Source organism: Jaculus jaculus, chromosome 4 (assembly GCF_020740685.1).
Source record: "Jaculus jaculus isolate mJacJac1 chromosome 4, mJacJac1.mat.Y.cur, whole genome shotgun sequence".
In the NCBI taxonomy this organism is placed as follows: Eukaryota; Metazoa; Chordata; class Mammalia; order Rodentia; family Dipodidae; genus Jaculus; species Jaculus jaculus.
The window spans coordinates 31560412-31579919 of NC_059105.1; positions in this window are offsets into that span (position 1 = coordinate 31560412).

The window sequence follows — 19508 nt, forward strand, 5'->3', positions numbered from 1 at the left end:
GGTGACTGGAGACCCAAGTTATAAGCTTTAATAAAACCTGTGAGTCTATAGTGGACATACATTCAAATGACCACACATGGTAAAGCAATTCTTGAAAAAAAATGACAGTTTCTTATTAACATCTTTTCTTATTGTTTTAAAATATATACTTATCATATGCTCTAGGAATCCCACTCATTGCGGCTTGAATGCAAAATGTCCGTATTAGGCTCATGTGTTTGAACACTTGTCTCCTAGCTAGTGGTGCAGTTTGGGAAGGTCAAGAACCTTTCTGAGGTGTATCTTCCTGGAGGAAGTGGGTAACTAAAAGCCAGCCTTGAGGTTTTATAGCCCAGCCCCACTTCCTGTTTGCTCTCTCTTCCTGAGTCTAGGTGCAGTGAGACCAGGTGGTCTCCTGTTCCTCTTGCCATGCCTTCCTCTCCATGATGGGATCTACCCCCTCAAAACTGTAAGCTGGAATAAACTTTTTCCTTCTTCAAGCTGCTTCCTGTCAGGTATGTGCTCACATCAATAAGTAAAGTAACTCATTTACCACCTCTGTACATTTACCCAAGAGAAATGAAAATCTTATTTCTACAGAGAAATGTATTTTACTGCTCTATGGAAATTTTATTCAGAAAACTAAAAACTATGAATGACAAATATCTGTGACTATATATGGATAAACATACTGGATGTGTCTCCAATTTATTTACCAGCAAAAAAGCAGCAAAACAAGGGCTGGAGAGATGGCTTAGCAGTCAAGGCGCTTGCCTGCAAAGCCCAGGGAGCCAGGTTTAATTCCCTAGTAGCCACAAAAAAAAACAGATGTGCAAGGTGGTACAAGCATCTGGAGTTCATTTGCAGGGGCTAGAGGCCCTGGTGTGCCCATTCTCTCTCTTTCTATGTCTCTTTCTCTCTCTCAAATAAATAAATATAATGTTAAAAATAAAATTAAAAATATAAAAAAGCAAAATAAACTACCAAAATATGAAATAATATGAATGAAAATCAAAAACATTATGCAAATTGGAAGAAGCCAAACATACTGAACTTGGTAATATAATCCTGTGATCCCAGCATTTGGGAGGCTAAAGCAGGAGTTACAAGTATGAGGCCAGCCTGCACTACATAATGAGATTTTTCTCAAGAAAAAAATAAATAAGAGGAGGAGAAATCAGCCTTAAAAGTTGCATAGTATTTCTCCTTGGCTGTGTATGCCACCCCACTGAATCTTTGTCTCATCCCACATGTGAGTAGTTAAACAGAGGTAATGGATACACCTTTATTTCATATCCATGCTCTTTAGCAAAACTTGCCCAAGTCTAATAATCCCTTCACATATACACTGTGTAGATAAAACTCCATTTCTAGTGTCCTACTTGAATTATGGAAATGTCTGTTTTCTTATTAGGATTCATTCGGTTCTACCCAGAATGATCTCCTCTTTGATGACCTCAAAGTCAGCTTATTAGGACAAGTCACTCAAGGGGAAGGTATTGACTGTACCGGAATGTAAGGCATTGGGAGCCATCTTAGGTTATACCTCCACAGACAATTATGAGGAAAGACTTACATTCCCATATTGCTCTTTCAGATGTGCTAGTGTTGAGGATACCTTCTGGTTGCTTGAATGAGGCACCTGACCCAAAGCAGCTAATGGGAAGAAAGTTCTTTTATTTTGTTTTATACTCTTAAGGGGAAGCTTCATTATATAGGGGACAGCATGCCATGAGCAGAGGCTGGACATCACTTCTGTCACAACAGGTAGAAAACAGCAGCAAGAGGGTAGCCAAGGGTTGAAGAGATGGCTCACTGGTTAAAATTATTTGCTTACTAAGCCTGATGTCCCAGGTTAGATTCCCCAATTCCTGTGTAAAGCCAGGTGCACAAAATGGCACATGTGCCTGGAATTCATTTGCAGTGTCAAAATGCCCTGTGGCATGCCCATTCCTCCCTTCTCTCCCTTCTCTCCCTTCCTCCCTCCATATCTCCCCCCCCTTCTCTCTCTCTCTCTCTCTCTCTCTCTCTCTCTCTCTCTCTCTCTCTCTTTGCAATAAATTAATCAAAAATATTTTTTTAAGTAGTGAGCTAAACTCTGACAAAAGGGAGATGGTTGAAAGACTCCAACCCTGCTCCCAGCAACAGGTTGCCTCTGACAAAGCTCTGCCTCCTAAATGGCCATTGGCTTGGGACAAAGCATTCAAAGCACATAGGCTTAAGGGGACATCTGATTCAAATCACCACATTCTATCCCTGTTCCAAGCAAACTCGTGGCCATAAAGATGTAAAAATGTATTTAGTCCAACTTTAAATGTACCCCATAGTTTTTATCAATCCTAAGATGTTCAAATATCCACACAGTCCAAGCTCTTTTAACTATGAGCCTATAAAACCAAAACCACATACTACCACAGAGTAAATGTGCACTCTACAAAAGATGGCATTTATTGCAGTCAGGTTGACATTGCTGGTAGAAATCACCCAACCAAGAGCAGCTTGTGGGGGAAAAAAAAGATTTATTTTGGATTATAGGTTTGAGGGGAAGCTCCACGATGGTAGGGGAAAATGATGGCATGAGCAGAGGGAGGACATCACCCCCTGGCCAACATAAGGTGGACAATAGCTACAGGAGAGTGTGCCTAACACTGGCAAGGGGAAACTGTCTATAACACTTATAAACCCACCCCCAACAATACACTCCCTCCAGGAGGCATTAATTCCCAAATCTCCATCATCTGGGAACCTAACATTCAGAACACCTAAGTTTATGGGGGACACCTGAATCAAACCACCACAGCATTGCAAAAAAAGATTGAACCAATGAAAAATCTAAAATAAGCAGGGTAGATATCAAATTTTATAGTTCTGTGTTCACCTGGGACCCACAATGAGGTCTCTGGGGTTCCAATGCCACTCCTTCAGCCGGGCTGCCCACAGCCTGTGAGAAAACACCATCCTGAGTCAACAACTCCCCTCAGTAGCTGTCCCATAGTCCTAGCATCTCTGAAAATCCTGGATTCTCCAGTGTAAACCATGATTCATTCTCATGGCTCCACTGGCCTTCCACACAAAGACTCCAAAAAACCCTGTCTCACATTGCCCGGTTGCCATTTCCAAAACACAAACTGTGTTACAGATCCAATGACCCTACCTTTCCTGTATTTGCTACACACTCATAATACCAGGTAAGCTGCCAAATTTGTTAATCCAGCGGGGAATAAAGACAACTTTGAAGAGCAAGCAAATACCTCAGCATTCTTCATACTGTACTAATATAGAACAAATGACCCACTCTCAATGGTGGCAATCTCTCAAACAATTAAAGCTGAACTGGGCTGATATGTCCTGCCCAAAACTTTCATTTGTTTCTGTACTGTATCCATGTGCTCACACCAACCCATTTATTTTAAACTCAACCCTATTCAAGTTCTCAGGACACAACTAGACTCACACAAACTGCCTTTAGCCCAGTCTGGACGAATTTCTTTCTTCCCCTCATAACCTGAGCCTATATACACCACAGTTATTTTTGCATGTAGGTTATTTAACTCTGACTAAAATAATCCATGAAACTCTGCTTATTTCACTAAGGTCTCTGTTAGGCCAAGGTTTCAAATTCTTCTACCTTTCTCCCACAAATCAGTTTCAAAAGATCAAAAGCCACAAAGTCAGGTTTCTAGCAACAACCACCACAGTCCTGGTACCAACTTTCTGCTGTAGCTACCCTTCTCTTTGCTGGGATAAAGCACCCAGCCAAAAGCAACTGGTGGGAGGAAATTTCTTTATTTTGGCTTACAGTTTTGTGGGAAAGCTTCATAATGGCAGGGAAATCATGGCATAAGCAGAGGCTGGACATCACTCTGCCAGGGCAAGGGGAAAACAACAGCAGAAGACATACCTTAACTTTAGCAATGGGCAGCTGCTTATAGCATCACTAAACCCACCCTCAAGGACACACCTTCTCCAGCAAGAATCAACCTACCAAATTGCCATTATTTGAGGAGAAAGCATTCGAAGCACATGTGTTTATGGGAGACATCTGATTCAAACCACCACAGGTAGCATACTGCTTTGTGAGTGTAATTCATCAAAAATTAAGTGTATTTAAGAATATTTTGTATTATAAAAATTCAAGCCAGGCATGGTGGTGCATGCCTTTAATCCCAGCACTCAGGAGGCAGAGGTAGGAGGATTGCTGTGAGTTCGAAGCCAGCCTGGGACTACAGAGTGAGTTCCAGATTAGACTGGGCTAGAGTGAGTAAGACTCTACCTTGAAAACAACAAGAAGGGCTAGAAAGATGACTTAGTGGTTAAGGTGCTTGCCTACAAACCAGAGGACCCATTTTTTTTATTTTTTATTGTTTTTAATTTTTATTTATTTGAGAGCGACAGACACAGAGAGAATGACAGATAGAGGGAGAGAGAGAGAATGGGCGCGCCAGGGCTTCCAGCCTCTGCAAACGAACTCCAGATACGTGTGCCCCCTTGTGCATCTGGCTAACGTGGGACCTGGGGAACCGAGCCTCGAACCGGGGTCCTTAGGCTTCACAGGCAAGCGCTTAACCACTAAGCCATCTCTCCAGCCCCAAAGGACCCATGTTTGATTCTCCAGGACCCATGTAAGCCAGATGAACAAGGAGGTGCACACATCTGAAATTGTTTTCAATGGCTAGATGCCTTGGTATGCCCTTTCTCTCCCTCCCTCCCTCTCTCTCTCTGTCTGTCTCTCTCTCTCTTTCCCTATTTCTCTCTCTCTAAAATAAATAAATAAATTAAAAAAGAAAACAACAAGAAATTTCAAGAAACTTCAAGAAATTATACATTTTATTCCTGTCAATTATATAGACAAGCCAATTTCTAGTGAATGTTTAAAATGTGAAATAATGAATGCTGTGGTAATACCTTCAAGGTTCAAATAGACTTTTAAACTTAGGTATTCAATAAAGGGAAATAGGTACTTTATATATTTCTATTATTTTTTATAATAACTCATAGAGGTAGATATTATTAACTGTATAGTACAAGATGCAAAGACCTGGGTTCCCAGTGTATGAATAACTTTTCCAATATCACAAAGCTGCCATGTGGCAGCTCAATAAATAACAGTTTAATAATAACACATGTGAAAGAACAGCAACATATGTTTGATGTACTATAAGGAGCACAAAACTATGAAAATTTGGGTTTACGAAGTAAGTGAACTTGGATGTGCTCCTAAATTTTTTTTTTAAACCTTGATTTTCTTGGGTTGTGCTGGAGTCCAAGAGGAAAAGAAAAATCCTTTTATCTCCTAATATCCAGAACCAAAAGTAACATGTATAGAATAATGTAGCTGATGGAAATCAGAACATCATTGTTACTATTGATGAAACCAAAACTGGAAAGGTAAGCTTACATCCACCAGCTAAAAGTCCCTACCTGATGGACTTGGACATTGTGTCAGTTCCCAATCTTTTCCCAAGGAAAGATGGTTCTATGAATATATAACCTCTCTCAGTATCTGGTAAAAAGAAGCCAAACAGACCCAAACATGTGCTTTCATTAGACAAGTCCTCACCACTTGAGGAACTGGTCTGTGGCTGCACCTGTCAGTGGAGGAACTTATTTCTGGTTCAAAGTAAACAAAAGAATTAAGAACAGAAGAGCAAGATACCGGGCTATATGGAGTAGCTTATCCATGTTCAAGTGAGAAGGATAATGGGATTTGAACTAGGTGTTCCCTATAAACTCATGTGTTTCAAATGCTGGGTCCCCAGCTGGTGGAAATTTGGGAGTTAGAGCCTCCTTGTAGAAGGTATGTTGTGACAGATTCCTAGAGAACTACTCATCTTTGGTCCATGTTAAAACCCTGAAGAAGATGGAATCTTGTGTTAGCAAAGATTAGCAGCAACAGTATAAGGGCACCCAACTAGTGAGAAGCCAGCCACCCAGGCAAGCAAAACTGATTTTTCCCTGGAATTCTTGTATCTGGGGCCTCCAACTACAAGGTAACACCCAGTCTGGAGGCGGGTCTTCTCCCCTAAGTTAGTTTTCTGGAAATGCCCTCACAGACCCACCCAGAGGCGTGTCTCCAGGTTGATACTATATCCCATTAAGTTGACAGTCAAGAGTCACCATTACAATTAGTAAAATGCATGTTAGCCTTCATTGCTTTGCCCCTTTGACAACATGCCATGTAGCAAATATCTTTGCAGCCAGCAGAAGTAATTTTATTATAATGTTTCATTACTACAGTTGATTATCTATAAAAGAACAAACACTGAATTAGTTCCATATTTTTTCAGTTAGTCCAGATACATCCCTTTATAAATTTTTAGAGAAATAACTATTAAACTCTGACCTCCCATGTTCATTTATCTTGGCTGTTCCTTTTTGTGCCAAATTATGTACATATCAACAAATTTCATTATCTCTATACTTTATAAGCACATGGACAAATACACTCAGGCTCCACAAAGGAAAGTAATGTGGCCAGGTTGCAAGTCAGGTGTGAGGTTTTTTTCACTCTTACCTACTGACTATACACATACACACACACACACACACACACACATACACATAAACATATGTATGCATGTATGTGTATGTGTGTGTATGTGTGTGTGTGTGTGTGTGTACTTAATTACTTAAATAGGAAAAAAATTTTGCTGTTCACAGTTCTGAAGGCTAGAAAGTAAGGACTAGATGAAGTTGTAGACAGATTCTGTGTCTGGTGAAGGCTGCTTCCTAGTTCAGACAGCTGTCTTCTCATGGTTCCTTCACATGGCAGAAAGTGCAAGAATACTCCCTGGGTTCCCTTTTATAAGGACACTGATGCTACCCATGGGGCTATATTTCATGACCTTATTATCTCATGCAGGCCTTGGTTCCTAACACCAGCACACTGAGTGTGAAGACTTCAGTGTAAGGATTTGACATGATATGGAAGTTTCTGCTGAAGGGTTTATCAATACTACTTTAGATACTTGCAAGGGTTGTTTTTCACAAACAACAATGAACAAGAATGAGAGCATAGTAAGAGAAGTAGGAAGAGGGACTAGAGCAACATGGAGAATAGAACCCACAAAAGATGTTGACCATATGTTCACTATTATAAGATCAAGAATTAAAATGACATATTGTTAAGTGGAAGCTAGATTTTAATAGACAACTCATCAGAGTATTTTCTTTATCCCTTTATTACTTAATTGACTGTGTGAGTTTTGAAGTAAGTCTAAAAATAATAGCCATAACATTGTAGGTTTCCTTATAAATCAATTTATGTACTATAAATGAACTTCTGTTGAACAATTCAGGTGGTAACATGAAATTTCAACTTCAAAGTAAGATAGGCTTTACAAAATGTTTGGTGTTCAAATAAAACCTAGCATTCAGAACACCTAAGTTTATGGGGACACCTGAATCAAGCCACCACATTAGGTCTAGCTGATGGAAGTAACTTTGAAAGTCATACAATCCCTGTTTCAACATGAATTTTGTGCTTCCTGGCCATGCCATGTACCTATACCTCGTGATCCCACCATTACAAACAGAGCTGCTCTGTCATGCCTCCCCCACTATGATGGATTGAGATCTTCTGATACCATAAGCCATAATGAATTCTTCCTTTCTTAAAACTTCCCCTTATAGCCAGATGTGATGGCCCATGGCTTTGATCACAGCTGAGGTAAGAAGATTGTTCTCTACCTATGGAGGTGAGCTGGAGACCAACCTGGGTTACAGAGTGTTCCAGGTCAGCCTGGACTAGAGTGAGACCCTGCCTTGCACCCCTGTGCCTCAAAAACAAAACAAAAACACTTCCCCTTGAACCTATAAGCTGAAAATAAATCCTTTCCTTCCTTAAACTGCTTCTGATAGGTATTTTATCCCAGATTTGTCACTGACTAGAGTTGTTGGACTTGAAGCTACAGAATTTAATGTTTGCATGGTTGTTTTAAATCTTATATTGACTGAATATTCTTTGCTATGCCTTATGCCATCTCTTGCACTACAAGTGCTTATTCTGTGCCATTGTAGGGTTCTTTGAGATTCTTTTTTGGTATTATAGCCTAGCTAAAACACTTTGGATTATAGGGAGGTTTAAAAATATATGGAATTAACAAAAAACTATGGGGACTTTTAAAGTTGGATGAATGCATTGCAATTTACATCATGTATGGTTATCAGTTTATGGGGGCCAGGGGTGGAAGGTGGTGGTTTGATTCAGGTGTCCCCCATAAAATTAGGTGTTCTGAATGCGAGGTTACCAGCTGATGGAGATTTTAGAATTAATACCTCCTGGAGGCAGTGTATTGTTGGGGGTGGGTTTATGGGTATTATAGCCACCTTCCCCATGCCAGTGTTAGGCACATTCCCCTGTTGCTATTATCCACCTTATGTTGGCCACGGGGTGATGTCCACCCTCTTTTCATGCCATCATTTTTACCTGCCATAATGGAGCTTCCCCTCGAGCCTGTCAGCCAAAATAAACCTCTTTTTCCCACATGCTGCTCTTGGTAGGGTTATTTCTGTGAGCAATGTGAACCTGACTGCAACACCCAACCTCCTGAATACTCCTTGGCCTTCAAAATAGTGTCATGAACCTGGGACAAAGCATTCAAAACATGAGCCTATAGAGGACATTGCAGACTTAAGCTGTAACATTCATCTCTGGGGAACTGAAGCCTCACGGCCAACTCATTATGAAAAATGGAGCTACTCCACCTTCAAAAGATCTTCATAGTCTTAAAAAGCTCAACATTGCTCAAAAGTTGAAAATCCAAGCTGGGTGTGGTGGCACACGCCTTTAATCCCAGCACTAGGGAGGCAGAGGTAGGAGAATCACCGTGAGTTTGAGGCCACACTGAGACTACATAGTGAATTCCAGGTCAGCGTGGGCTAGAGTGAAACCCTACCTCAGAAAACCCCACCACCACCAAAAAAAGTTGAAAATCCAAAGTCTCTTCTGAGACTCAAAGCAAACTCAACTAGTCAGCCATATTTTGACCAAGAAAATAGATTTCTGTGGGCATTCGGGAAGGAGGAGCCAGACTTTGGGCAAGGAAGGCATGGCAGGAGCAGAATGCTGGTTCACATCATCACATTAGCAGAGAGGGTGTAGGTTCACACTGGCAGGAGGGAGAAGAAAGGGGTAAGGCGAGAAGAAAAAGGAGAGCAAGCGGGTCTAGGATGCAACATCTCAAGGCCCACCTCCAGTGACATACTTCCTCCATCAAGGCATCATCTCCTAAAGGTTCCACTACCTTCCCAAATATGCCACAAACTGAGGTTCAAGTATTCAAACATATATCTCTGGGCAGCATTTTACATCCAAACCACACATGTAGTAAAGCACTTTACCCAATAAGCCACTTCTCATCTCCCACACAATATTCACAATACTTAGATATAATCTTAAAAAATTCCACTTGTTGCTGGGCTTTTGCTTCTGATCAATATATAGTAATGCAAATCAGACTGATCCTTCCATCCAAAACAAGCAAGAAATCCAGAAACAAAATATAAAACAAGCGTTTGAAACAGTGGATATCAACCAATACATGGATCAGCCTGGGACTACATAATGAGAATGGGGACCTTAGTTCAGATCCCCAGAGCTCATGTAAAAGACAAGGCGACATGCGCCTGCAATCTCAGCACTGGGGAGACAGAAACAGGAGGGTCCCCAGGGCTTGCTGGCTGACTAGTCAAGCTGAATCAGTGAACTCTGCAAAGTGAGAGACAGTAACTCACAAAATAAGGTGGAGTTGGCATGGTGACACGTGCCTTGAATCCCAGCACTTGGGAAGCAGAGGTAGGAGGATCACCATGAGTTCGAGGCTACCCTGAAACTACATAGTGAATTCCCTGTCAGCCTGAACTAGAGTGAAATCTTACCTCGGAAAACAAGAAGACAAAAAAAAAAAAAGTAAGGTGGAGAGCAACTGAGGAAGACACCAAACATCAACCTCTGGCCTTCACACATGTGCACATGTGCATACACACACACACACACACACCTATGCACATACACATATGCACATAGTATACATGCTAAAAAATAAATTTAATTTATTTAATAAAGCTTAAGAAATACACTAAGACCTCACTAGCCTATTACTTAATTAGTCCATTCACAAGATCTGTGCCCTCATGATCTAATTGTGTCTTAACATTTTACAATGGGATTAAATTTTAAATGGGTTTTGATGCATCAACCCACAGCACTTGACATTTCTAAGTTTTCCCACTTCTGAGAATTTTAACTCCTGAACCCAATCAAATTTAAATCTATCACTACAAAGTATTGTGAACAACAACAACAAAATAAAACTACTTATATGGCCCAACATGCACTAACATGGCCTTGAAACAGATTTAATTGTAATAAACTTGCCCACCACAAAGGTATCCATTCAGCCTGGGCTGAGATGGAGACAAGCATCCATTCTATAAAATCCCCTTCAACACAGGTTCGATTCTCCAGTATTCACTTAAGCCAGATGCACAAAGTGGCACATGCATCTGGAGTTTGTTTGCAATGGCTAGAGGCCCTGGCATGCCCATTCTGTGTGTGTGTATGCATGTGTGTGTGTTTGTATCTTCCTCTCTCTCTCCCTCTCAAATAAATATTATTTTTAAAAAGAGGTCTCATCTCAATTTGTAATTTAATTTACAAATTCATCATGTGGTCCTACAGCATCAGTGGTGAGCCAATCTGTAGGATGAGGTGCGGGCAGCACTGTTACCTTGTCCTGGTTCCATTACCAGGAGTCATGTTGGAACATGGTGAGGGGGAGACTGCAACCAGAGATAATGCAGAAAGTCACTCTGGCAAATTCAAGTTTCCTAGTACATGAAACTTAGGGTATTCACAAGTTCCTACAAGTCTGGAAAACACAAGATTATATCTGATTTTGCAACTTCTGCAGAAACAATGCTTTTAAACCACAATTTACTACTGCAGAGAATCTGTAAGCTTGGCCATGTCACAGGGGAGCTTCTCTTCTGACTTAGGTTCCAGTAGTCTGGGATTTGTGAAGAAACTGGAAACAGACAGTTCATTACCTCCAAGGAGAGAGTGGCTTTCAGAAGTACCATAGGGAAGTGTCTATATTCCAGCTAGGGCCTCAGTGGGAAATCATGGAAGTTTCTGGAGGGTTTTTGGAATATGACAGTTTTAAGCATCAACCATTGCCTCCTTGTTGGAAAACTCTTCAGAGGGAATCTATAACAGCAAAACACTATCATAGCTCTGCTTTTCATCCAAGAAGGGTTCCCCCCGTGCCCAAGGTAGGGTCTTCCTCTAGCCCAGGCTGACTTGGAATTCACTGTTGTCCCAGGCTGGCCTCAAACTCGTATCAATCCTCCTACCACTGCCTCCCAAGTGCTGGGATTAAAGGCGTCCACCCCATGGCTGGCAGAAAAGGCTTCTTTCTACAATTATTGTTAGTTCATGTTTTCTGTCTAATTTTATGGCTGTCTTGGGAGGGGAGAGGGGTATGAGTTGTGGATCCCTTCATTCTTCCAACTTCAAACATACCATGAAACTTCATGAAGACCTGGTTGCTTGCTATGGAGGACAAACTCATGTTAGAAATTAGGAGGTGGGCTGGAGGGATGGCTTAGCAGTTAAGGCATTTGCCTGCAAAGCGAAAGAACCCAGGTTCTATTCCCCATGACCCACATAAGCCAAATGCACAAGAGGGCACACACGTCTGGAGTTCGTTTGTAGTGATGGAAGCTCTGGCATGCTCTCTCTCTCTCTCTCTCCCCCTCCCACTTTCTCTTTCAAATAAATAAATTAATTAATTAAAATATTTTTTAAAAAGAAATTAGGAGGTAAGAAACCTGAGAAAGAACATTTAGCACAAAGACCAGTCTGAAGGCACTGCCCCATATACTCTTAACTAGTCACCCAGTCCTGGGATCAGCCACTCCAATGAAATGATTGTCTCATTTATCTGATATAGTAGTGGAAACCAGACACCATCCATCCTGTGCAGTTCATACAGAAGCAATGCTGATATGAATGACTGCAGTGGCCCCTCCTGTCAGGCAAACAATTTGCCTAGGATACAATTTTGGAATACAAAAGACAATAGCCTAACTTCTGCCACCTTGTGCATCTAGCTTACACAGGTCCTGGAGAATCAAACCTGGGTCCTTTGCTTTGTAGGCAAACACCTTAACCACTAAGCTGTCTTTCTAGCCTCCTCTATGGCATTCTTTGTTTTTGTATTTTTAAAACATATTTTATTTATTTATTTGAGAGAGAATGGGCACACCAGCGCATCCAGCCACTGCAAACAAACTGCAGATGTGCCACCTTCTGCATCTGGCTTATGTGGGCCTTGGGGAATCGAACTTAGGTCCTATGGCTTTGCAGGCAAATGCCTTAGCCACTAAGCCATCACTCCAGCCCCCTCTGTGGTGTTCTTTATGCACAGAGCCCAGGTTTATAATCAGCCAACAGTAGAAGTGGGCTACCTGGTAAAGGACAGAACTTAGCATTCAAGTCCATACCACCCTGGCCTTGAATGCCAGGAAAGATTGGTGGAGACAAAGTTGTGACTCTGAGACTTTGATAAAGCCCTGTCATGGTATCATGTTTCTGAAACTGCTGAGTTGGTAACAGGAAATCCTTAGCTTATGTCACCATTGCCAAGACCTTCTCATTGCCATAATGTGATCATCTGGGGTGTAAATTTAGTAGGACCTTTAGTTTGATGATAGTGGATGTTGTTAGCTGTACCTCTAAGGTTCTTCCTAACCAGGTGACAGTATCCATTTTCTTCCAAAAGCTTTGATATATTCTCTGCTGGCCAAAAGATATGGCAGGCTGGTCATTTGGTCAAGGCTGTGCTCTATCAGCTGCATGTTCAAGTTTGATGATATACCTAGGGAGACAAGCTGTCCACTCTAATCTCTGTAATGCTCACTCTTTAATACAGAAACAAAAAGCTTAGAAATGGCAATAGGCATAAGGGAGCAAACATTATTTCAAAGACGTTCATCTATGTCTTTTATTTGGGCTATCCAGATCTTTGTTAAGGGTCAGCATAAAAGTTCCAGCAATTAAACCCAATCCCCTGACAGATTTTAGTTTTTAAGGTAGGATCTCACCCTGGCCCAGGCTGACCTGGATTTCACTATCTAATCTAAGGGTGGCCTTGAACTCATGGTGATCCTCCTACCTCTGCCTCCTGAATTCTGGGATTAAAGGCATGCGTCACCATGCCCAAACCTTCCCTGACAAATTTTTTTCTGTTCATATATTAATTTTTTTTTATGTTTAGGTTTTCACATTCCACTTCTGAAGTCTGGTAATGATAGAGCTGATAGAGCAAGCAAAACTTCAGTGCATAGCCTGGACTGAAAGCGAATGACTTATTTCTGCTATAAACTGAATTCCATGGTCTATGTACAGGGCCAAAATGTGGAATAATCTGTTAGTTTCTTTACCATCACGGAAGCTTTAATATACCTAGTTAGATGATATTGACAATTCACCAAACATGCCAAGAATGGCAGTAAACCTATAAAGTCCACTTGGAGTGCCTCAAAAGGCCGTGTGGGCCTTAGAGGATTCCCCAAGTTAGCTCCAGAAAAATGGCAAAAATTATAAGGGGTGATTGAAAAATCATTTGATTAGAAATATTATGGATTTCTAGGCAGAACCATTTACCTTTTTATCATTCCCTATTTAAACAGGTTTCATTGTATAGGAGATAAGTGCAAGTAAGTAGGTCAAACAGCTGGGCCTGGCAGCTCTTGTCTTTCATCCCTGCACTGCGGAGGCTGAGGTAGGAGGATCACTGTGAGTTCCAAACCAACCAGGGCTACACAGTGAGTTCCAGTCAGCCTAGGGCAAGTGAGACTCTGCCTCAAACAGCAACAACAAAAATGGCCCAACACACACAGTTAAGTCGATTTGGCCCAAAGTACAAGAATTTACCTGATAAGCCATTGGTCGTCTTTGGGTCGAGAGCCCTTTGTCTGAATGTAATTATATCATCTGGAACAGAGTCTGCTTTACAAAGGTGCACAGAGAAGACACGGGATATACATTTTCGGCTATCCATTGGGGTGCCCGCTGCCTCAGAGACCTCAGGAGTATTCTGTAGCTATACCAAGAAGAGGGCATGTAAAAGATGGGTGAGGGAGTAAAACTGAGAATCCACTGGTGAAAACGGCAGAGTGTCTCCCAAAATTCACTTATTATGAGATGAAACTGATGCGGGGCATTTCTGCAGTCAGCTTTTGAGTACTTGGAGACGTTGTATAAGACATGTTAGCAAATGTTGTACCCACTGGACTCTGGGCCTGGAGGCTTTATGTATGTCAGCCAGAGCTTTCTCAAGTCTGGGCTAGAGCACCATCGATACACTAGACAAGACTGTGGTTTGAGCAAATGTTCTAGAATCCAAGTTGACGATAAGAACTTTGGAAAACAGTAAGAGGGTTTTTACAACTTTGAGTTAGGAAAATCCATGTTGTCTTTCATTGCATTTGAATATAGAGGAAAACTATAAGACAGTGTGTAATGGTTTCATCAAGCAAGTCGAAAAAACATCAAATATTGTAAACCAGGCTGTGCCAATGTGGATAAAGATAAAGGTGGTGGTTGGGTTAGGAAATGTAAGGGGTGGTGAGAAATCACAAAACAACTTATGCTTGTAAGATACTACCCAAATCAATAGCTCTAACTTGCCACTAAGTCAAAATTTCCTTTTTTGTTTACTGAGGACAGTGCACAGTGAACATGAGATTACAGCACTCTGTTGCAAAGGGTACCTAGTACAGGTTCAGTTCCTTTTCCTGCATCTTTAGTGGGGAAGAACTGGACCACAGATGGGAAAGTGACATCAAACTCCTACAATTCAACAATAAAAACCTAATAATCTGATTGGAAAATGGGCAAAGATCTTCATAAATATTTCTCTGAAGGTGGTACCAAGTGATCATCAAAGGCATGACAAGAAATTAACTCGTACACATTAGGATGACCACTATCAAACACAAATCCACACAAAATCACCAGTACTGGAGTGAAGCTGTAGAAAACTTGAAATTGAAAATGATACAATCATCATGGAAAACAATATAGAGGCACCTCCAAAAGCAGTAACAGAATTACATAGGATCTTGCAATGGGCATTTGTCCAACAGAACAGAAAGTCTTGAAGAAGAATTGCACACCTATCTCATAACATCATCATGCCCAACAGCCAAGAAGTAGAAACACTCCACATCTGTTAGTGTTGTCCAAATTTGCATCGGATCTGTGTGTGTATGCACATATAAAGACACATTCCATAAACCCATGCAAGTATACATAGGATATAGAGACATTTGTGAGAATTGACTGATATGAATCCAAAAGTAACTAAGCCTCGCAATCTACTACCGCCTGCAGGTAGAGCCAGGAAGTTGGTGCTGTAATTCAGGGGTCCTCACAATCTAACCTGTGGATCGAGTCTGAGGCCTGAGAACCAGGGAGATGAGCATGATTCCTGAATGCTCAGGACCCCGGAGTTCTGATGTCCAGGCACTGGGGAAGAAGGCCTCAACTCAAGAAGAGAGAGATGAAAGAGTATTTGCCCCTCAATGACTTTTTGTTCTATTCTAGTTTATTCTCACTGCTAAGGGGGTAACTTCTATACTCAGTTGACCATGTCAAATGCTACAGACATCTGCTATCTGGTATCTTTAGTCCAGCCAAGCTGACACATAAGACTGACATTGCATCACATCTAAACATCTGGGGGAAAATAAACAGAGGTACAAAACATGGCATACACATATACTGGAATAGCATTCAGCTTTGAGAATGAAGGAATCCTGTAATATGGTACAACATGGATGAACCTTGAAGAATTGTGCCAAGTGAAATACAAAGTCCATTTGTATAAATTATCAAGAGTATTCATATCCACATATGCATAACAAATGGGTCATTACCTGGGATTTCGTGGTGGGCAAAAAAAAGAGCATTTTTTTGTTGTTGTTGTTGGTTTTTCGAAGCAGTGTCTTGCTCTACCCCAGACTGACCTGCAATAATTCACTATGTAGTCTCAATGTGGCCTTGAATTCAAGCGATTCTCCTATCTCTGCCTCCCAAGTGCTGATATTAAAGGTGTGTGCCACCATGCCCAGCTAAGAGCAGCTGTTTTATTTAGCGAGATGAAAATGTTCTGGAGATCTGTCTCACAACAATATGAATATGCCTACTATAACAAAATTATAGCTTAAAATTGCTTTAGATAGTAAATTTTGTTGTATATTATTTACTACACCAAACAACTATTTTAAAAAACCTATATTTCCTTAAGCAGTGACTTAATAGCTTTTAGAAGATAATTTCTTTTTTCTTTACAAGAGAATCTTGGGGAAATAGACACTAGGGAATTCACTCAGACCCACACTCGCCCAACTTCTTCCACCCTGCAAAAGAAAAGCAGAGTGAGCAGTCACCCACCATGCAGTCTGTGACCTCCCATCTCTCTAATGTCTGGCCACAGTCCAGAGACACCTGAAGCACACCCAGCATAAGACCAGTCACCACTGGGGCACACCCAGCATGATCACACTCACCCATAGGACACACCCAACATCAGCACAGTCTTCACTGGGGCACAACCTGCATTAGCAGTCACCCCTGGGACACACGCAGCATCAGCACAGTCACCCCTGGGACACACACAGCATCAGCACAATCATCTTTAGGACACAACCAGCACCAGCTGTCACCCCTGGGGTACCCCCAGCATCAACACAATCACTCCTGGGACACACCCAACATCATCAGTCACCCATGGGACACACCCAGTATCGTAACAGTCAACCCTAGGTCACACCCAGCATCAGCACAATCATCTTTAGGTCACACCCAGCATCAGCACAATCACTTTTGAGACACACCCACCATCATCACTGTCACCCCTGGGGCCCATCTGGCATCAGCCCCTCCCCAGCCGCTGGCAGCTTTGTCCCTGAAGCCAAGCAATGGGGGCCTGTAGGACTCAGTGACAGTGAGATGGACCAGCTTCAGGAAATAAGTGGACTGATGGTCAACTGAACACCACCTACCCACAAATGCAGCCAATCTTGGGAAGGCCCTATTGCCTTGAATATTCCTTCAAGAAAATGAAAACCACAGGAAGAATGGGAAGGCAAAAACAGCCATGGCCACTTCTGGTGAAAATGAAAGATGTAATTTCCCATTAGAAACAGAAGGAGAAGAGTGAACTTTACCAACAGCCGGCAGCAGCAGACCAGGGACTTGTTTGTGCATCATACTTCCTTTCCTTTTGTAAATTTCCAGAAACAAATCCAAAACCAATTCCAGTTTATTGTTAAGTCCTCTTTATTTACAGTACAAGGGGTAGTTATCTTTTAAATAACATGTCAATCATATAAAACAGCAGGAACCAAAGTACAGAAATATATATATATGATAATACATGAAGTACTTCCAATATTGTTAAGTGAGGTTTTTCATATTAAATTAAGAGGCTATTATGTTTACATTGTTAGTTCTCTAGTTTAAAATTCAACTTTTCAAAAGATATTATGTACATTTTTTTACAAAACTGACCCAGCAATATTAACAAAACCACTCATGATTGTAATTTTCATTTTTTTCTATAATACATTGCACCTCTGTTACAAAAACAAACAAGCAAACAAAGGCATTGCACCAAAATGGTTTGAATACTGCATAAGCCAGTGCATTAACACTTTGGGAAGAACAAGCCACCTGTCCTGAATCAGCAGTGGGCTCCTTGCAGCAGCGTTCACACTTGGAGCAAAGCTGGCTTCCTACAGGCAGATACTCTCCTTGGCACAGTCATACAAGTCCATTGCTAGAGGCTAAAATGGCAAGAAGCTGATAGCCACAAGGCCATCACAAAAACTAGTGCCCATACAACCGATCCTACTATTTACAATAGACAATGAGTGCCAAAGACAGAAAACTACTGCTGAACCAAGAAAAAGCTTCTAAGACATTCCGTAGAAAACTGGGAATTATCTACCAGGTACTCAGTAAACTACAAAAGTGCTTGTAACAGCTATCTGTCCTTTTTTTTTTTTTTTTTCTTTCTCTCCTTATGCTGAGATAAGTAAAAAGTAAATCTTTTCTGGATTTAAAATAAGTTTTGACTTCATCAAAAACTTCACATTTACAAATAAGATTTTTCTACAAAGCAACATGTTGACATGATGTTCTCATGTTATAACATTTCTTTTCAGGATGCATATTGTATTCTAAGGAAGAATTTCCAAGTATGAAATTTCTTGTACAACCCCAACTTTTCAGCATTAATATTCTCGATGCCATGAGAGGGAGTTCAAGGCAAAAATAAACATTCAATGCACAGAATTTGAGACATTTTATATATATATTACTGTAGTGGCCAAAACAGAAGCAGCAAGAAGTCAGGCATATAGTTGTACCATTCAAAACAAATGGTTAAGTTGTGCGTTTCCCCTCCACTGATGCAGTCCAGACATTAACTCTGAAAGGAAAGATCAGCCTTTCAAAGCAGTGATTATTACTTCAGAATGTTTAGCCAATAAAAAAAACAGAGGCAGCGGTACTGTGCCAGGAGCAAAAAACTCAACATGTCACACTACAGTTGGGAGTTACTCCTATGGCACTCCAGCCAAGCACTTACACTGAAACTAAAAACAAAGAAACAACTTTATTATAGCTAGAGGAAAGGTGGTTTTCTATTCCTGTGGAAATGAACAGGATACATAACCCTTAGTATCATGGCCAGGAAAAAAAAAAAATGACAGAGACAAAACAGTGAAGGCATTTCAAATCAGACACAAAACCCTTTGTTCCTGGATGCATACAAGTTAACATACTTCCTTCGCCTCTGTACAGCTCTTTACTAGTCTTTGATATGAAAGCTCAAACCATCAGTGCCTGGTGTTTCTTCAAAAGGCACATGCACAAGTTTAATGATGGTGGGGGCTTGACGACAATCAATCAAAAGCCCTTGGTCTACTTGCTACCCGCTCAAAATTAGCAATGTTGTTAATAAGCACCAAAGCACTGCCTTCATACTCAAAGTAAACTTTCCAAAATGTCCCTGACTCATGTACATACTACCTTCTCTGAAACTAACTGCATCCAGCTCCTTTTTTTTTCCCTCTTCTAAATAATGTGCTATTAGGGGAAATCACAAAAGAATGGAATACTTAAAACTTTATAACCTCTAAATTCTCCTTGTTTGCAGAAAGAAGAGGAAATATTCCTGCATTTACAGTATTTCCTCAAAGTTCTGTACTTCTTCTGATCACTTTTTATAAACAGACAACATTAAACTGACCACTGAACAAGAAGTTCCATAACAAAGAATAACTATTTCTCAACAGAAGTAGTCACTGTGTAGAAAACTAGAAAATGGAATGTCCACACAGAAAATTTTATTTTATAGCTAGCACTTGCATTGCTGCTGGGTTGGATCTAATCTCTTTTTTACTATGAAATATCCTTCATTATTAATTCTTCCTCTAGGATTTAGTGGCTGCAG